We start from the raw sequence: 21437 nt of genomic DNA on the forward strand, positions 1-21437 counted from the left end.
CTCACCACAAGCAAAGTGTCATTTAGCTTGATGCAATCATCCCACAAGGTACATATAACATTAAAGCATTGCATTGTATCACACAAATAATATAATTGCAATTATCCTTGTTGATTAAAAGTAGAATAATTAAACAAATAAATGTATTTTCTATGGTTTAAGCCACCTAGTTAGTTATAGCAGCCCTAGGAACTAATATAGGCAGACTCTTAGTCAATAGACTCTTTAGCCACTCTCTCTCATTCTTCCAAATTCCTCAGGATTGCCTTTTAGAGACTCCTTGGATGAACTTCGGGGCTACAGATGGTCTGCTTTGTGCTTAGCTGTCTGTGAATTTTGCCACTTCCTGGCTCATGAACATCAAGCAGACATAATTACCCACTGGCAAATGCTTCTGGTCTACTGTCTTCAGGGACCTATGCTATTCAAACCCTGCTGGGATCAAAGAACTTCTCAAGGTTCAGAAGCATAATCTAACACCAATATCCAAGGGAAAAAGCTTCAAGCCTTGTCCATTATAGCTGCAACCTCCAACCAAAGAGCTATTTTCATATATGTACAGTGTCAATAGTTTCAGTAGGTCTGGTGACATTGCATCCTTTCCAAACACACCAGCACAATAAGTAAACCATCCATTCCCACAGGAGGTGGGACTCAGAAGCTGATGGATTCATGGCAGAACCACTCTGGGGTCCTCATATGCTATCATTCTATGTTCTGATTCTCTGGGAAGCAATCCCCCCCTGCCCTGATCTTATCCCAGAGCCAGCTCTCTCCTTACTGGTAAACTCTCCACTATAACTTCAGACCTTACTGGTATACTGTCCACTATAATTTCAGAGAAGAACCTAAAAGCATGTTCCTTTGTAAATGATCTTAATGGCAATTGTATCCTAGATATCACAGACACACAAATCATAGGATACATTCTTCCTGTCCTCTGTCCCTTCGAGGCATTCGAATTTGGTTTTAAAAAGAACACAAATAAAGTGTATGTCCCCTAGAGTATCAACCTTATCAATCAAAACTGAGGGGAGAGTGCACAAGAATATCTCTAGCTCCCTTCTTTGATAATTGTATTACATGTATTTTGAGCGGTTCTTTTTTTTAAATCCTCCACGCTCTGCAGACTTGGAGCCATTCCCAAAGTGATCCGTTATCAGCCCTGTCTGGCTTCATCAACATTTTTCTCCAAGGTGAATGCTCATATAGCTCCCTCTGAGTCTCTTTTACAAGTAAAGAGAATGAACACTCTATACCCCATATGAAACCCTACCACGTCAGTGGTTTGAGCAGATTCCTTTCACCACCAGAAAGCTCTGTTACGTAATATAACTATTAGGCTGGGCAGAACTTCATCTGATGATAAATGATAGGTCACAGAAAGTTCATGGCCAGTAACAGAAGCAGCACATCGATATTTCCAGGAGCACACACATAGGAAAGGGTAGGGGAGCCATCAATAACAATGTTTGATCCTGATAATTATTGCTAGCTTAGTAATAGTTACTGCCACCTTCTCTCTTTCTGCTAATTTAGTAGAGAGCAACAAATAACAATGGGGGTTAAATGTACACACCAAATCCTACTCTGCCCTGACATATTACACAGTTCTTAATGAGCTAATAAATGCTTTCGGTGTGTGTGTGTGTGTATGAATGCTCATTTAGCTCAAGAAAATTAAACTTTCTGGGTGGCAGGGGAGTCGGTGAATACTACATCTTTCCTTTCTTTCTACTAAACCATAGCCCTACCATAAGATTTCTTTGAAACTCTGCTATGTAGCAGAGACTAGCAAAAGAATTCCCCTTCTGGCTGCACTTTGAATCTTCTTAAAACCTAATTCAAAGTATTGTCATTCTTTTGTAGACACAAGTCTATAAACTCATTCTCCAGATAGAAGTTTTGAAACAAAACATGGGGACTTCAGAGACATGAAGGGCTCCTCAGTAATTAAGATAAAATAAGGATTCCCACACTGGTTCTCTATTACAGATCTGTGAAACAGCTCGATACTTCACTTCACGGGCTGAAGCCCACTCGGGCCATCGAGTTGAAAACTGCTGTATTATTATTCTTTGATGTCTACAGCTTAGTAGCACAAAGCTGGTCTCTGAGCACTTACTCTCTATAAAGAAAGTCCAAATGTTTGGCCTTTGGGCGGTAAATATTGTGTCACCATTGATTTTTAACATATAAAGTGTATTTTCCTGAATGTCAAGTATTTTCAAAGTGCAGGCCCTCCCAAGAGCACAAAGTAGAAGGAATTAAAGATGTCTTAAAAGCTAGAGCTATAAGCAAGTGGGGAAGAAAGGCACAGTAAGTAAGAAATGAAAGGAATGAATGTGGACAATATTCCAAGTATTGTGTTCTCTCTCATGGTTTAGTTTAAAATGTTACTTGAAAATCTATCTCATCATCACTAAAGGCATTTTAACACCAATGTTCATACTTTCATTTCTTTACAAAATCAATAATGTCCTAAAACACTATAGACAGCATGACAATAAATTCTCTTTGTAAGAAAGTTATTCATTTCTAGACCTCTTTAATTACTTTTATACTAAATAGGTGCAAAAATATTCATTAAATTAACATGTTCTCCCAAGTCCTTTCAAATTCTATTTCAAAGCAACTGCTGTTAATACTATTATAATTTTTGTTCGAATTAGAAAATAAAATTACTACAAAATTGTTCTAACACTGTAGTTTATGCATTGAAAGTTTGTCAAATGTCATGTTCCTTTCCTGGCATGCTGTGGAATACACAGATTTAAAGCAAATAAAATGATATTCCCCTCTTTTTTATGTGTTGGAAATGTCCTGAGCTTTGTCCCAGACCCTCAGTGGATCGCTTTGCTCTCTCTTCAACAGCCTTCTGTGTCAAATCACAATCACACCATCAAGGAGTTCTGACCTCCTACATGCAAACTGAGCTGGCCCAAGGGATTCAGATGAGCTGGGGGAGCTATTCTCTTTCCCCGAGACAATCAGATCCTCACCAGACAGATGCAACCCTGTGCATGGAGCTAAAAGAAACAAAAAACATGTATAAATGTCCATCAGACAAACCTCCAAATTCCCATTTCCTTATAAAACTTGAAATAATATATATCAAAGTATAACACAAATGACTACTCAATTTCAGAAGAGCATAAAATGCAGATCTTGAGCTTGAGAATCTAAAGCAATAAAATTACGAAACTAGAACACTGAAGGAGCACACTGAAAGGAAGTCTAAGGGAATCGATTTTTAACAAACAAAGGTGTCTACTCACTTATACAAAAAGTTCAGAGTAAATGCTGAAACTGTCCCCTCAACTTCATTCAAATGACTCTTATAAAGCTCTGTTGCCTTGCATGGGTGTTTTACTGCAAGTGTTTGTGACTCTTAGAATCCATTTATCCCATGGTTCCCTCTGATCCTCATCCTCTGTCTCCTGTAATTGCTCCCAACCGTCACAAATTGACTGTCCTTTCCTTCAATAATTTATCTAGCAATAAATGTTTGCGTTCCTTAATCATTCTCTATCTATACCTCCTTCTACACCCAGGCATGTTCTCTAAGATGCTTTTTTTTTTTTTTTTGGACAGGTAGAGTGGACACAGAGAGAGAGACAGAGAGAAAGGTCTTCCTTTTGCCATTGGTTCACCCTCCAATGGCCGCTGCGGTAGGCGCGCTGTGGCCGGCGCACCGCGCTGATCCAATGGCAGCAGCCAGGTGCTTATCCTGGTCTCCCATGGGGTGCAGGGCCCAAGGACCTGGGCCATCCTCCACTGCACTCCTTGGCCACAGCAGAGAGCTGGCCTGGAAGAGGGGCAACCAGGACAGGATCGGTGCCCCGACCAGGACTAGAACCTGGTGTGCCGGCGCCGCAAGGCGGAGGATTAGCCTAGTGAGCCGCAGTGCCAGCTGTCTAAGATGCTTTTTAGACTGTCAATAAGAACTACATTGAGTATTTTTAATTCCCTTAAAAATGTAAAGGAATTTGTTCGTAGTCAAATGTTAACCAACCAGTATCAGCTGAAGGAAGCCAGCCTGGCAAAGAATGGGGAAACCCCAGTGCTGTATTTTTCATGAAGTAAATTGGTAACACCTAGTTCTTCATTTCTTTGGCCTCTACTTTCTTTAAATTAAAACCACTAGCCTAGATAGGCTTTCAAGGACTTGAAAGTGTTTCAAATAGTTCCTGTTCTTCTGAGCCTTTAGGACTGTATGTATCATTTAAGTGAGTAAGGTAGGGACCAACGTAAATGAAAGATAAAGCTGAGGCCTGTAACGGTGAGCAAAATATTTTGATCATTGTTTGATTACAAAAGAAAACTCTGAATTCAAACAGTGAGCAAATATACATTATTTATGGCTATAGGACTACAAATATGAGAAAAGTAAGGTATTTTCTTTTATATTTATTTTAATCAGAAGATTTACTATTAGGATTTAAAACAATTAGTCTGAAATACTAATACCAATAGGTTTAATCAAAAATTACGTGAAAATAGTCATAAGGCACAGGTCACTCATTTAGAAATTTTAAAGCATGTTATTGTTTGTATTCTTAGTTAAATAATAAGAACTTTATTTCTAAATTGGCATGAAACAAAGTTGTAAACCAAAATTTTACTTGGTGCATGTTTAAAAATAATAACAGACTAACATTGTAGATATGATATGGCAATGTTAACTATGAAAATAATCATAGATTGAATTTAGCAAAGAAGTCCTTATGAAGTGATATCATATTGATAGTTATTTCAACATTTGTTATTCCTCCAATACAATAATCATTAAAATTATACACAAAATGAGAATCTTAAGGTTGTACTTGAAAAAAATCTTTCAGAAATTTGTAGTACTTTTTTAAAAAGGCAGAGATATGGAGAGAGAAAGAAAGAGAAATCTTTCATCTATTGCTTCACTTCCCCAAATGCCCAGAGTAGCTAGGGCTGAGTCAGGCTGAAATCAGGAGCAGGGACTCCCAGTGGGTGACAGGGACCCAGTCACTTGAGCCGTCACTTACTGCATTCCAGGGTGCACTTTAGCAGGAAGTTGAAATCGGATGTGGATTCATGACTTGAACCTAGACGCTCTGATACAGGATTCAGATTTCCCAAGTGAGGTCTTAACGAATATGACAAATGCCTGTTCCTGTGATACATTAGATCTATAGTCTCCATAAATAGTAGATTATCTGTCTCATTCCACTCTCTTGATCACATTTAATTATCTGATAATAATACGTTCAGTACACAATTTAGGAAGAATATATTTCCCTCACTTGATTACACTGGATAAAATAGCTCAATCCATATTTTTGCCTCCAACTATCCTAATTTCATAGTTAATATTAAAAGCTAATATTCATTCATTTCTTCATTGATCCCTAGCCTCATGCCAGGCATTGTTCAAGGAGTTGTGGCTACATTGCTAATCAAAAAAAAAAAAAAAAAAAAAAAGACAATTCCTTTGCTTTCTGGCAACTGACATTCCTGTGTTGGAAATGTAGATAACAATGCAAACACAAAAATTGACGAATGCTAATAAAAAAAAAAAAGTGGCAGTACAAATGTTGGACCATTTTTTCCTTATATAGCAGTTCAGTTTTGGTTATGAATAATGCATCTTGATTCACAAAGTATTCAGATACTGACATAATTAGACTCATTTCTGAGGTCTCCCTATAGTTCATGCATCAAACACAGGCCCTTCAGGCAGCTGTGCTGGGTCTATAGGCATGGGATGTTAAAGAAATGAGCACAGTCATGCTAACAGAGCCCTCACTCCCTTACAGATGTAGGATGACAGTGATTGCCCAAGGCATTCTAATTACAAAGTATTTAGTAGTCAGGATCCAGCACACACCTGCCAGAAACTTGAGAGGAGAGATGCTGCACCAGGATTTTCATCTAACATAGGAAACCAGCTGGAAGCCAAGTTCTAAAGATGCTGGTGGCCACATAAAAACCACATGCCTTCAGAGTTAGGTTGGAAGTCCCTGGAATTCACTCCTTAGAGGGGAGGCATAATCTCATCAGTGGCAGTCTCTCATCCACAAGGAGCAGCCACAGGCCTTCAAGATGAGAGTGTGCTCTGCCACAAAGTGGAATTAGGAACAGGATTTACAAAGCCAGATGACTACGCTTCTCACCTAGACATGTATTTGAAGAGAATTCCAAATGAGACATGGGGGTTGTTTCTAAAAAAGATAACATTTGAGTGGAAGCCATACACCATAATGTACTACAAATAAATGGTATTGAAATTAAATCATAGATATGGTATATGTATAAACATCATAAGTATTAAAGTAAAACACAACTATCAAGACTACATAAACATTAATGAATGAAATATTTGTAAATATTTGTATATATTTTTTAAAGATTTATTTGTTTATTTGAAAGGCAGAATTACAGAGAGAGAAGGAAAGATAGAGATCTTCCATCTATTGGGTCATTCCTCAAATGGCCTCAATGACCAGGGATAGACCAGGCAAAAGCCAGCAGCCAGGAGCTTCTTCCAGGTCTCTCATGTAGGTGCAGGGGCCAAGCACTTGGGCCATCCTCCACAGCTTTTTCAGGTGCATTAGCAGGGAACTGGATTAGAACTGGAGCAGCCAGGATTTGAACTGGTGCCCATGTGGGATGCCGGTGCTGCAGGCCATGGTTTAACCCACTGCACCACAGTGCCAGTCCCAAATACATTTCTTAAAAAAAAAAAAAATTTTACATCAATAAGTCTACGTCTTTGCTCCTATTTTTGTAGATCAAACTAACACTTCTCATTTTTAGTATGGTATTGTTTTTAAATGCTGTCTCATAAAATTCCAAGAAAACAGGAGGAAAATCATAAAATGACCCTGCTTCTAGACTGTCAGAAGCAAATTTAGGGGAAAAAAAGTGAAATCCATTTGCTTGTTGCATATACCTGCTGTGTTAATCTAATTGTAATAGGGGATATAAATTATTAACTGCTACCTCTTATGCCACTTTGTAGGTGGAAATCATAACCTTTTTTAGCCCATGATCAAGTTAATGAAGCAGAGCTATAGAAAGCCTAGATTCACTTATTCCCCTACAACAAAGAGAATGTAAATTCTGAAACTTCTCTGACTGAAATTTTACTTTATTCATTGATTTCATACTCACTTGTCTATTTAGACCTTGCTTATCATGTCATCTATAAAATATTATTGTGGAAATATTTCAAATTATAAAGTTAGACACCATGCCCCTACCTTGTAGCAATCTCCTTAAGCATCCAGATTCACATTTATTTCATTGTAAAGATGTTACTGAACTTCTTTCTGAAAAATGTAACTGAGCATTTAAAAGTACCATGATTAAGAAAATACACATTATATTGAATTTACGTATATGTTTCTGCAGTTTTCAAGCAGTTTCCTCTGTTTTTTTCCATGGATAGAGAATGATGGCTATCACCACAGGCTTGTCACTGCCTGTGTAAATCTCACTAGATGACATTCAGGGCCCTCTCTTCATTTCTAATGTATATGTTCTAGTTCTAAAATCTACATAATAAAAATCCTTACCATCCTTTCAGAGAAATAAACCACTCTAAATTCAGTGCAATAATGATTCTGTCCTGGAAATTTCTTTCTTTCTTTCTTTCTTTCTTTTTTTTTTTTTGACAGGCAGAGTGGACAATGAGAGAGAGAGACAGAGAGAAAGGTCTTCCTTTTTTCCATTGGTTCACCCTCCAATGGCCACCGCAGCTGGCGCGCTGCGGCCGGCGCACCGCGCTGATCCGATGGCAGGAGCCAGGCGCTTCTCCTGGTCTCCCATGGGGTGCAGGGCCCAAACACTTGGGCCATCCTCCACTGCACTCCCGGGCCACAGCAGAGAGCTGGCCTGGAAGGGGGGCAGCAGGGACAGAACCGGCACCCCGACTGGGACTAGAACCTGGTGTGCCGGCGCCGCAAGGCGGAGGATTAGCCTATTAAGTCGCAGCGCCGGCCAGTCCTGGAAATTTCTTAACCCAGAAACCCTACCTCTAACTTCCTAGATACCAAAAAGCTAGACTATGCATGCAATTTAGTGAGGGAGCAGAAAATTCCCAATGGATATGGGTGCCCTGTGGTTAGTTTCTGAACATTTCTGCATTTGAGCCATAGATCATCTCTGTCACTATGGACAGTGTCCTTGGCTAGATGGACTGGTTAGAGGAAAGATCAAATCTCACTTCTATTCAGAGAACATACTAGGTCTCAGGTTTTAGTATAAGAGTCACCAAAGTAGCTATTAGGCCTGTCGTTTCAGTTCTTTGTGAAATCACCCATCTTTCAAATTTTGGCATGGGAATTCTGAGCCAGAATCCAGAATCTGCATTTCTAGGAAGTCCTTCTCCACAGCGCTCCCTGCCCCTGCCTAGTGAATTGTAGGCAAAGGATCTGAACAATTACCTTTGTTTCTTTCTTGGTAAAGACAGTTGTGAGACCCTACTGGACTGAGCAGAGGCAGAGTCTGATCTGAATTCACCAAGCAAGGCAAGAAAAGTTCCACAAACTGGAAGAAGTATAAGCTTAATAGCATTTTCTCAGTCCAGTCTCCTCATTTCATTTTCATTTTTTGTGCTTTCACTCACTGACACACTTGTGTATTCAACTTTAACAAATGGTTTCTTGGGTTTTGAGGTCAGCAAGCCACAATCTCAGGGAGATGAATTCTGATCCATGTGAAAAGTCCTGAAAAGGAGCCAACATTGTGGTGTAGTGGGTAAAAGCCACTGCTTGCAACGCCAGTATTCCATATGGACTCCAGTTTGAGACTTGGCTTCTCTACTTCCAATCCAGTTCCTTGCTAATGTGCCTGGGAAAGCAGTGGAGTATAGCCCAAGGGCTTGGGCCCCTGTACCCACACGGGAGATTGGAAGAAGCTCCTGACTTATGTCATTGTGGTCATCTGGGGAGTGACCCAGCACATGGAAGATCTGTGTGTGTGTGTGTGTGTATAACTGTGGCTTTCAAATAAATAAATAAATATTTTTTAAAAAAAGAAAGAAAAGTCTTCAAATATTTTGTTGGAATTCAAATAAATAATTATGGGCTTGGCAGTGTAAATAAGCTTCCAGAAATTAGTCAATCACTCAGTGAATATTTTGAACACCCTGAATGAGTTAACAAAAAATTGTGATCGAGCACTTTACTTCAGAATCTAAAGGACAGAAAACATATACTAAGTCATTTTTGTCATTTATGAAATAATTATTGAGCATTGACTATATATTAAACAGTCAACTAGATGGTAGAAATGCAAGAATAATTCCTTTAACCACAAAGATTGATGGAAATCCTACCATGTACAAGTATTTTTTTAGACATCAAAGATACAGTAATAAGTAAATTTTAACATAAATCCCTGACTTCAAAGGGGTCACATTCTACATTACATGCTAGGAATACACGGTAAGAAGAAAGGCTTTAACAAAGTACAATACATGAAATTCAGTTAGGGATCAAAGTCATGATGAGAAATGAAGCAGGGAAAAAGGATTGAGAGTGTCAAGGATGGAGAAATGTTGCAAATTATAGGTCACCAGGGATGGTGTCACTGAGAAAATGACCCTTACAAAAAGACTTGAAAAAGATGAGGGAGTGAGTCATGGGGAGACCATGAGGAAAAGCATTCCAGGCTGAAGGAAGAGCAAGTACAAAAGCTAGGAGTAGAAACATTGCTGGAATGTTCAGAGCAATGAGAAGGCAACTATGATTGGTGAAGAGGAAGTGAGAGTGAGTGTAAAGGGACATGTGCCACCTGATAAATGGCAGGGCTTTATAAGATTGTGAGGAGTCTAACTTTTGCTCTCATGAGACTGGGAACCTCTGGTGTGTTTCAAGTGTGAGGATGAGTGATCAGACTTGCATGTTAATGAGGATCTTCTGTGTTGCAACCAGGCTAGAGAGAGCTTTAGAGGAGGAAACTTTAAAAAGCAGTGAGATGAGTTATAACAATTCAAGTAAGAGATGTTAGTAGACTGGACCAGGATGGAGACAGTGGAAGTAACAGGTGATCTGATGCTGATGTGACTATTAGGACAGAGTCAAATATTTGCTAACAGTTTGGAAGTGAGGTGTGAGGAAAAGAATCCACTATTACTCCAATCTTTAAAGCCTGAAAGTGTGAAGCTTACACCAGAAAATACAGAAAAAAAAAGTTTGGGGAAGAAGATCAGATCTGCTTTTGCACTGTTGAATTTTTCCTGGACATCATTCTGTAGAGTATAAAAAAAAAAATGATCTTGTGGATGTTAAAGGCATAATGATGACCAGAGACTTTAGAGGGAAGGGGATGGGCAGGGAAGAGGAGAGAGAGGGATGGAGAAAGACTGATCAATGAATACCAAGTTACATGTAGATAGAAGTGAGAAGTTCTAGGGTTCTATTGCACAGTAGGTGAGTGTACATAATGTTGATGTACTCTGTGTTTCTGTAGAAAAAGAGAAAATGAGAAGGTATGATTTTGAATGTTTTCCTTATAAAAATTAAATGTATGAGGAAATAGATATATTTATTCTGAATGAATGTTACACTTTGTATACATGTATAGAAACATCAAATGGCACCCCATAGTTATGCACAATTTTCACGTTTGTTAACATGTTTGGAGGTTGAAAGAAGTAAGAGAATCAGCTACAAAGAGGACTATTATAATAAATAATCCCATTCTTCCCCCTCAATACTTCATTCTGCATCTTGAGCAATCTTTTCTAAATAAAATTGCATTTCTCATATCCTCACTCCCACCTGAGCATGTGTCAATAATCGGTGTTCTTAGAATTGGCCATTGCTAACCTGACCTGTGGATACCTGCATGGTTTAAGTGGCAGGCCCTCTATAGGCAGCCAATCCTACCCAGTGACCCCAAGACACATGGCTTGCTTTCTGTTCCTCAAAGAGGATTGCTCCTTCATGTCACTGGGCCTTTGCACAGAGTTTTTCATTTCTTCCTGTACTCTCTCCTTTCCTTTATCTTGGTAACTCCCCCAGTAGCCTTCTCTGGTTCAGATCTTCCCTAATTCTCTTTGCTTTTCCAGAACTATATATCTCTCTGTCACACCACTGATACACAAAGCTAATACTACCTCCATCTGTTTGATTACCTACTTTTGGGAAACTGACCAAATCAGACTGTACGCATCATGAGAACAGGGGCCATGACCACTGTTTCACATTTCTCCAACCCCCGCCACAACACAGGACATGAAGTAGATGTTCAGTAAATCTTTAAAGCTAAAGTTAATGACTGAAGAGAGTCTGAAGTCCTATTAATAAAAATGTAGACCAGTAACATATTTGCTTCCTGCTGAAGTACTCAAGAAAATTTGCACACATTTTCTGAAGTATTCACAAACTGATAGAGAAACTTTCCTTCTATATAGGATATTCTAAATTTATTTTTATATAGATTTACATTTATATATAAAATAGTTTCTTACAAAAAAAAAACCCAAACAAAAAATTAAAATCAACTTCAAACAAACAGCAATAACAAAAAAAACAGGAGCATAATCGGGATTGAGGCATAAGGTAGGCCCCTGGCACTGCCCTGAGTGTGCGGGGCTGGGTGCAAGCCGCGGAGGGAGGGGTGGGGGCTGAGGTGCTCAGTCACCCTTCTGCTTGGGCGCCTGTACAGTGCCATTGGCCAGAGCAGTGGGGCTGCCTGGGGACGAGGCATGTTGCATCTGGGAGGTGCCTCGAGGGGTGTGTGGGGGGGGCGCAGGTAGGTGCTGTACAGCTTCCCATAAAGTGGGTCATGGAGGGAGAAGTTCTGGAACTGACAGAGGGAGAGGCCTTGGCTGGGTCCTGCCTGGCACAGCTCAACATGCAAAGTCGTGGCAGCAGGGTGGGGTGAACCCAGCAGCAGGTGCAGGATGGTGCTAAATCCGTCTTTGTACAGCAGGTGACCAGACCCCTCTGCCTGCTCCTCAGCAAAGAGCTCAAAGGCCAGGCCGGTCAGCTCCTCCAGGCTCCTGCCCCCATCTAGAGCTGCTAGTGAGAGCACCACATGCAGAAGTCCACCAAACCCTGGGCATCCTGTGGAAGTAGCTAAAAGCACCAGCCACCGTCTGAAGATCAGAGAGCCGCAGCTGCCTGGCAAACTCTTCCTGGCTGATCATTCGACTCCGGCCTGGCTCTGCCCCAGCGTCCACACAGGCTGGGGACAGCCCAGCCTTCCGAAGCACCTTCCCCAGTTCTCAGAGCTGCGGCTCCAACGCCACCTTCAGCTGGCCCACCACAATCACAGGCAAGCTCCCTACAAACTCACACTCGGTGGCTGGAATGCCCAGGACTTGTGCCATGACCCTCTGGACATTGTTAGCATTGAGGGTGGGTTCCCTGCTCTCCTCCGTGCTGGGGTGATACTCAGGGAGGAACTCCACATCCACAATGCTGCAGGGCTGAGAGGCTGTGAGCCAGAGGACTTTCAGTACGCCAGGGCCCCTCCACGCCCAGCTGGTGGTGTCCAGACCGCTGGGGTAGTAGATGAGGACAGGCTGCACGGGCACCCCAGCGATGAAAGCTCCTGGCTTGAACTTAAGCAAAGCCTTCTTGTTGGAACAGGTGCCCTCAGGAAATAAGAGATCCGGAGGTGGCACGCCTTCGGACCTCCTCCACCACTCTGCGCCGGAAAGCTGGGCCATGCCGGGAGATGAGGATGGCTCCAATGGCAGGCACAGAGAGGTTCTCATCTCAGGACACGACCTTGAGCAGGTCACAGGGCAGTAGGACAATGGGGTCAAAGAAAGTGGAATGGGGAGCAGCCACAAGGACTGGGGTTTGAAGGTGAGAGGCCCACCGGCCCCGAACACGAATCCAGAGGAAGCCCAGCAGGAAGAAGAGGAGGTGGCTCAGGCCCAGCACCCCACCCCGTTGTGGCACACGACCTTCTTCCATCCTGATTGGCTCCTGAAGCTGCTCCTCAGTGAGACCGGCTACTTGCAGCCAGGCAAAGGGCCGGAGGAGAAAGAGGACCATAAAGGCCAGAAGCACTCGGATAGGGGCCAGCAGTGCCCCCAGGAGGCAGAACTTAGCCCTCTGGAGGCGGGAGAGATGTAACTCGTGCACGAAGGGGTTGGGGGGGGGGGGCGTCGGGGGGCCGGGGTGGCATCGACGGGGGCCCAGCCCCCCGGGCTTCCCTGGCTCGTGGCGGGAGGAGGTGGGCGGGAGGGCGCCCTGGTCCCGCTCTGCAGCAGCTGATATTCTAAATTTAATCTCCTACACTTTTCATGATTTAGAGAAACATTCCCTTTGACAAACTAGTAGTTAAAATGCAGCTTCAGACGTGGACAGCCGGTATCTGGTGAGCTTAACTCAAGGAGAAAGAGAGCTAGAAAGTGCTCAGAGGGGTCCTGGTCTCACATCACAGATGACTTCCCGTGTACTGTGGTGCAACACATTATTGCATACAGATGCTGTATTCGCAGCAAGAAGTGGTCACCTTTCCGGGACATCTAAGCAAAAAGGGGCCTATGCTGCTGGTGGCTGGAATCACTGCCTGAGGAGCAAGCAGTCATGCAAGTGGACCCTGGGCCAGCTGTGCTTAAGCCCTGGGATGGGTATCCACTGTGCAATACCTTTCTAATCATTTCAGTGAAGGCAATTTTTCTAGCCTGTTGCATAGCTATGAATCTCATTTTTACTCAAGTCAACATGATCCATGTTAAACTTTGATAGAAAAGAAGAACTTGGAGTGAAAAGAAAGAACTTGGTTGAAAAATTATTATTGGAATTATTATTTTTTCAAGATCTTTCAGGATCTTATCAGCCATACAATTAAGTACAGAGAATCTATTAAAGTCAAGTACATGATATAAAAGATATGTTCTTATTAAGTGTTGAATGTGACTCCCTAGAAAGTAAAAATAACACATAATTACATGATATTCTATTGCATCTAGCACTGTTTTAAAAACTTAAATACTTTATGGAGATTGTAGATTTTCTGTGCATCTTCATAAAACAAATATGATTAACTCCATTTTGTTGCTGAGAAAAAGTAAAATTAATTGAAACAAGTTTAAAACTAATCTATGTGATAAAGTAAACTCAAATACTACAAAGTCTAGATACTTAGCTTTCTTCAATGGCAGCAGATTTTGTAAATCAGGTAGTTATCAAAGACAATGTACAAGAATCATACACACACTAAATTAAAATGTGTCTAGTGCACATTTCAATACAACAGATGCAATTCATCATGTAGCTACAAGATTTCTGGAATATAGTTCTTTTAGGAATTTTTTTTCATATCTTCAACAAATTTTACTTTTAATTAAAAAAATGCTATGTAAAATGCAGTACACAATTGCTTTTGATGATAATCTGTTCCTTATAAGATTCTAGAGAAGTTAGGTCATTTCAGAAACTCCAATTGGCATTTGAAAGCTAGAAAGTGATTGTCTCACATGCCAGGAAGCATTAAGTGGGGCAATCTTACGACATCACACAGTCAGGGCTGCTGCAGCACCTGTTGGCATTGCTCTTGGTCCTAAGCCTTCTATCAACTTTGTCCTCAGTCTGGTTGCAGGAGGGCTATCAGAGGAATAGTAACAAAGGCTTTCTTCCTCTTCCCAGCTAAAAGAAAGAAGCTGTCCATCCCCAAGGTGGAAAAATAACTTTTGCCTTTATCTTATTGGTCCAGCTTGGTCCCACACCCACCACAGCTGGCCAGCAACAATTATCAGTGAATCTTGCAAGTGCTCATTGGCTTCTCAGGACACCCCTCCAGCTGATTCGGCTCCCCCTGGGTCACATAGGCTTTCAGGGGAAAAGTAGATGCCTGGACAGTACTGGAATCCTGCTGAGAGGAAGGAAGAGAGGAGCAGGGATATCCATTAAAGATTGATACTCTTTTAGGACACAAAGAAAACACAACACAAAAGAAAAACACACAGTTTTTTTTTTTTTTGACAGGCATAGTGGATAGTGAGAGAGAGAGACAGAGAGAAAGGTCTTCCTCTTTGCCACTGGTTCACCCTCCAATGGCCGCTGCGGCCGGCGCATCGCGCTGATCCGAAGCCAGGAGCCAGGTGCTTCTCCTGGTCTCCCACGTAGGTGCAGGGCCCAAGCACTTGGGCCATCCTCCACTGCCTTCCCGGGCCATAGCAGAGAACTGGCCTGGAAGAGGGGCAACCGGGATAGAATCCGGCGCCCCAACCGGGACTAGAACCCGGTGTGCCGGTGCCAGAAAAGAGTTTTTAGTAACCCCAATTGTTTGGTGTGGTTATAATAGTCACCAATTACATATTTTGGGATATTTAATTACTGTTTTTATTTCCGCTAATTATATTATCAGTTACTTCTATTTTTAATGGTTTTTTTTTTTTTTTACAGGCAGAGTGGACAGTGAGAGAGAGAGACAGAGAGAAAGGTCTTCCTTTTTGCTGTTGGTTCACCCTCCAATGGCTGCTGCGGCCGGTGCGCTGTGGCCGGCGCACCGCGCTGATCTGAAGCCAGGAGCCAGGTGTTTTTCCTGGTCTCCCTTGTGGGTGCAGGGCCCAAGCACTTGGGCCATCCTCCACTGCACTCCTGGGCCATAGCAGAGAGCTGGACTGGAAGAGGAGCAACCAGAACAGAATCTGGCGCCCCGACCAGGACTAGAACCTGGTGTGCCGGCGCCACAGGCAGAAGATTAGCCTCGTGAGCCACGGCGCTGGCCGATGGTCCTTTCTAAAGAGGGTTTTGAACCCCTTATTAGGTCTTCTGCCTCATCAGAGAGCCCCCATGGCACTCTGTCCATTACTCTACATCCAGCATGGTATAAAGCATTTGACTGACTGCTAAATTCCAGCCAATTGGCTGCCTCATTCTTGGCCTTTTGGCTAAGAGCAAACACAGCATCAGCTTAGTCAGTCTGACATCTTCTATCCAGGGAGTCTTCCCTGTCCTGGCAGGAGGACAAACCCTACAGGCTAATTACTAAGCATGTGGTTTTTAATTAATAATGCCTATGATTAACATGGAACAATTTTTATCTAATACAGAGTATTATGTAGACTGAAAACAGAAACATCTCAAAATGCACTGGATTTTATGGAATAGGAGAAAGAATCATATTTTCAATGGCTCACATACACATAAACATACATACACACACACACAAACCAAAGTCAATAAATTAAAGTTCCTGGGTGCAGTGAGTAACTGAAAGACACCAGTAGGAACTAAGACAAATTTTATTCTGAAGCATTGTAATAGGCAATGATGTCTATTGGAAAATAAGGTATGGGGCCGGCACTGTGGCTCACTTTGTTAATCCTCCACCTGCAGCGCCAGCATCCCATATGGGTGCCGGGTTCTAGTCCCAGTTGCTCTTCTTCCAGTCCAGCTCTCTGCTGTGGCCCAGGAGGGCAGTGGAAGATGGCCCAAGTGCTTGGGCCCCTGCACCCGCACGGGAGACCAGGAAGAATCACCCGGCTCCTGGCTTTGTATCAGCGTAGCGCCAACCGTATTGGCCATTTGGGGAGTGAACCAACGAAAGGAAGACCTTTCTCTCTGTCTCTCTCTCACTGTCTAACTTATCTGTCAAATAAAAAAAAATTTGAAAAAAGGGAGGGGGAGAGAAGCACTCCAGAAAAAAAAAAAAAGTAAAATAAGGTAAATGAGTAAACACTGCCCACTTCTGACAATGGCCTTTTGGAGTAACTGTAGTGTTAAAATACTAAATATGTGTTATGGATGTGTGTTGCTCAGTTAGTTGTCTGCTATTGACCTAATGTGCTTTAATTGGCTCAGAGAACAAAGCGCAGGTATGTTTTTGATGACTCAAATGAAATTTCCATTAAAATTAAGAATTTGCTCCAGTGAGTTAAGTAGTTTATATTCACTACCTGGTTTGCCTATTTTGTTATTAATCTTCAAAAAGTTGATTAAGGAGTAGACTCCAGTCTTGCAATTCAATTAAAAAATAAAAATGAGTAAGGCAGAAATTGTAGTGTCATATGAATTATAGCATATATTTTGCAACATGATAATGTAAAGAATGTTGCTGTAAAACTCTAAACGCTGTAAAATAAAATCATTTAATGATGCTCTAAGTTATGCACAGGTGGTGTTTTCAAATGTCCAGGCCACTTCCTAGATATTCTGCTTCTCTTTTCCAATGTCTTTTAAATGATATTCAGTAACTGGGTTGCAGAAATGCATAAGAAAAAAGTTTAAGTGTTTCACCATTCCATAATTTGTGTTGTTACTCTAAAGGCATCCACAATTCCTTGAGTTAAACTGCAATGGCCCACATGGCCTACAGGAATCCTCCGTTAAGAACAGAGTTAGTGAAAATAATTGATATCCGAATGCCTTCGGATCTGGCTGAAAAGCCCATGAGAGTATTTCAGGCATGGAAAGCCAAGACACTCTGTCAAAAAAAAAAAAAAAAAAAAAACCGAAATGAAAGATCTCCACAAGTAAGATCCCAGTAGAAAAAACAGGTCATCAAAGAAGGAGGTACCTTTCTCTGAAGGGAGGAGAGAGAGAACTTCCACTTTGACTACGGCCTTGTCTAAATATGATCAGAGTCAGTGAACGCAAAAGGCTTCCATAGCCTTGGCAACTCATGACAAGAGCCTAGGGTGATTACTGATGCCATAAACAAGAGTGTCAATTTGTTAGGAGGAGTCACTGTGCACTTACTCCTCATGTAGGATCTCTGTCCTTAATGTGCTGTACATTGTGAATTAATGCTATAACTAGTACTCAGTATTTTTTCACTTTGTGTTGCTATGTGGGGGCAAACTGTTGAAATCTTTACTTAACATATACTAAATTGATCTTCTGTATATAAAGATAATTGAAAATGAATCTTGATGTGAATGGAAGGGGAGAGGGAGCAGGAAAGGGGATGATTGCAGATGGGAGGGAAGGTATGGGGGCGGGGGAAGCCATTGTAATCCATAAGCTGTGCTTTGGAAATTTATATTCATTAAATAAAAGTTTAAAAAAAAGGAAATAATTGAAATCCAAAAATAAGCCCCAACTTGGTAGATGTTGAAAACTACCTGAAGTTTCAAATCTTTTATCAGACTTGAAGAAATATTACTAATATTAATAACACTAACAGTAATTTTTACAGCACCTATTTGCTAGACACAAATCATTTCTTTTATTCCTCATATAATAGCTAGATTGAGCATTGTTATATCCCCCTTTATAATTTAGCAAAAAGGACCAGAGAGGCTATGCTGATCACATGTAACTTCCCCTCATCTTTTGTATTAAACAAGCTCTGGTACTCTTTCTTATCTAAGGAATGGCACAATCAAAGAGCAGCTATGTGATGGGCAAGAACGTCCAAAGAATTAGAGATGAGTGCAACGCTCCACCGTTCAATAACGAAGAAACTGAGACAGGCTGAGGAAAGCCATTTGCCAGCAGCTGGGTTTCGGCTCACATTACCTCATGCGGCTCAAGAGCCTGAGCTTCAGAGGCAGACCTTGCATGAGCTTTCCTGCCAAGGGGCATGTTCTCTAGTGTGGTGCTACTTTAGGGAGAGCAAGATTTCTTCCTGGTACTTAATGAGAATGAGCACCTGAACAGAAAATTAAATATTCAAGTAGAAAATAATAAAGATTATGAAGAAAATTATTATATTGATGATTTAAAAACTATCACAATTCTGGGAAAAATGCTTACATAATCTTGAGGTATGGAATGACTTTTTAAACATGACATTAAAAAGTGACCCACAAAGAAACAAAGAAATAACTTTGATTACATAAGAATTGGAAGACAGAGAGGGAGAGATTAAGAATACAACAAAAGTAAAATTAAATATATTAGCATAGGAAATTGTTAAGCAACAGGTATGGCAGACAAATGATTAATATCTTTAATATAGAAAGAGTTCTGGAAAATTCAAGAAAAAATACCCATCCCTCTCCAATACATACACATCACACAAAGAGCTGACACAAATAAGAAAAACTAAATAAATGGTCAAGAAATAGAATTTTAAATACTCATTTTCACTAATAATAATGAAACAAATGCAATGTCTAATGAAAATGATACTTTTTTATCATTACCAACTGTGTAACAAAGAAATAAATAATTTTGCCATTCCCCCATTTTCACTTGTAGATAGAATTAAGCTCTATTTTTGCAAAATACTTTAAGCTTCAGCAGGCATCATACTAAATTAGAAATCTTACACTAAAGCAATTTGAGAATACAACACATGTATTAATTAAACTCAATGCTCACATCTGAAACTATCCCTGTTAAACCTCTCTAAAGTAGTATCTGTCAGCTATCTCAACCTTTTAAAAAACTGTATTGATCTCTTTTACAAATGCTCAAAATAGAAATCTCTCTAAAAGTATGTGGTAAATTTAGACCAGGAAAAGTGGAAATGGGATGAAAATTTCAGATTTCAGGTAACACATGGTAGTATCTATTAATATCTTTCAAAAAACTTCTAAATTTGAAGTATGAACTAAGTGTTCTGTTCATTTGTGGTTTTGACTAAATATTGATTTCTTCTCTTAAATCTGAAATTTTACATTTATATTTAACTCATCTTTATTTAAAAACTGAGTCTACTCAAAACCAAGTGTAAACATTTCATGTTCCTTTTAATTCATGAAGTCCTCATAGGGAAAAGTGTATGGGCTTTCCCATAGAAAGACAGAGGGTTAAACTCTCTCCACTGACAAGCTTTGTGATACTGCACTTGAAATTACAGTACCTTTCTTGCATTGATTTTAAAAAGCTTTCAGAGTGTCTGGTACATGATAGGCACTCACTGAATAGTAGTTATCATCAAAGGAGCTGGTGAAAGATGAGCATCATTATTTATATGACTGTGGTGAACTGTGTGTCCCAAAGAGATATGATCAACTTCTAAACCCTGATGCCTATGAATATAAATTTATTTGGAAATAGGGTCTTTGTAGGTATAACCAAATTAAAATGAGGTTATACTGGAAAAGAGTGGGCCCTAAATCCAATGACTGGTTCCATAGAAGAAGTAGAAAGATTACTGAGAGAGATAGAGACAAACAGAGAAGGTCATATGATGACAGAGACAGAAATCAGAGTGATGTAAACAATGTAAGGCTAACCAATGTCAAGAATTTTTGGAACTGACTAGATGTAAGGAGTAACCAAGAAAGGATTCTTCCCTACAGCCTTCAGAGGGTGCCGAGTCTACAAAGAAATAAGTTCTGTCATTTTAAGCCACTTTGTTATATCAGCAATGGGAAACTAATACAATAATTAAGCCCAAATTCCCATTCAGATTTTCATGATCTTTAAAGACTATATAATATAATTTGCCCACAATGTCAAAATAATTCCAGCAAATTCCAAAGATTTGAGTGTTGAGTTAGGCATTGAGTTTTTATTCCCCATCTTTGTGAATATAAATAGTCACACTATTATCACTTTTTGAAAGTTATGTAAAGAAAAAGGCCCTCTTCTAAGAATTGATCCTATCTTTGAAAATAAGATTCAGCTAAGGAAAGTGAACCCCTTAGATGATGAATGATGTTAACTAATAGAGGCCAGCAAAAGGAAAAGGAAAAAGGAAATCTACAATACAAAACAAGTCCATTGACTGACCTCAAAGGTTTTGCTTTCTTTAAGCTCAGCAAAAGCAGTATATATCATTACTTTACTCAGATAATTATTTTGGCATGCTTTTCTCCAAAATGGAAGAAGTTCAAATATTTTAGAATGATTTTTGACTTGTTTCTTGGTTTTTTTTAAACAAACAAACAAAAAACTATTTAAAGGTTAAATGTCCTGAAGAAGATAATCTTTGAGTCCCAGACCAATTATGTGTTCTGCTGAGTTTCAACAGCAATAGTTCTGGACTTTAGGAAAATGTTAAGACCAGCACTAAAATTTATTCTGTTAATTGCTCTAATAATCAATAAGTAATTTTCATTCTAAACTAGGTTCTTTATGTTACTTAACTAAACCAACTGAAGATCATTTACATCTCAATAACAATTCCTAATAATGTCACATCATTAAATTCCACCTTGGTTCTCAATAATGTTGGTTAGTACCCAATAAAGAGATCTATTACATTGTTCAGGCCCTCAGGGGCAGAGCGTGAACCAATAGGTGAAAGATTTTCTTGTTGTACCATGATACTGAATGAGCTTTTCCTCTCTTGGGACTTTTCCTAGAATTCAGTCGTAGACTGGCATTTTTTTCCCCATTTCCTATGTCTTTCCCTTCCCTTGCCAGATTCATAAAAGGAAGAAACTTCTACATCCTACTTTTCATTGAAAACGAATAATAGGAAAAGCAAGATACTTTAAGAAAACCTCTAGAGAGTGAATCTAAGGTTCTTTTATTTATTTGTTTGTTTGTTTATTATTTTTTTAACTTTTATTTAATGAATATAAATTTCCAGTGTACAGCTTATGGATTACAATGGCTTCCCCCTCCCATAACTTCCCCCCCACC

General features: G+C 40.2%; 1 pseudogene; it reads right to left on the minus strand.

The window, feature by feature from the left end:
- Positions 1 to 11569: 11569 nt before the first annotated feature.
- On the minus strand, positions 11570 to 18479 carry LOC133762058 (lysophospholipid acyltransferase LPCAT4-like; annotated as a pseudogene).
- Positions 18480 to 21437: the final 2958 nt, after the last annotated feature.

Source organism: Lepus europaeus, chromosome 6 (assembly GCF_033115175.1).
Source record: "Lepus europaeus isolate LE1 chromosome 6, mLepTim1.pri, whole genome shotgun sequence".
Lineage (NCBI taxonomy): Eukaryota > Metazoa > Chordata > Mammalia > Lagomorpha > Leporidae > Lepus > Lepus europaeus.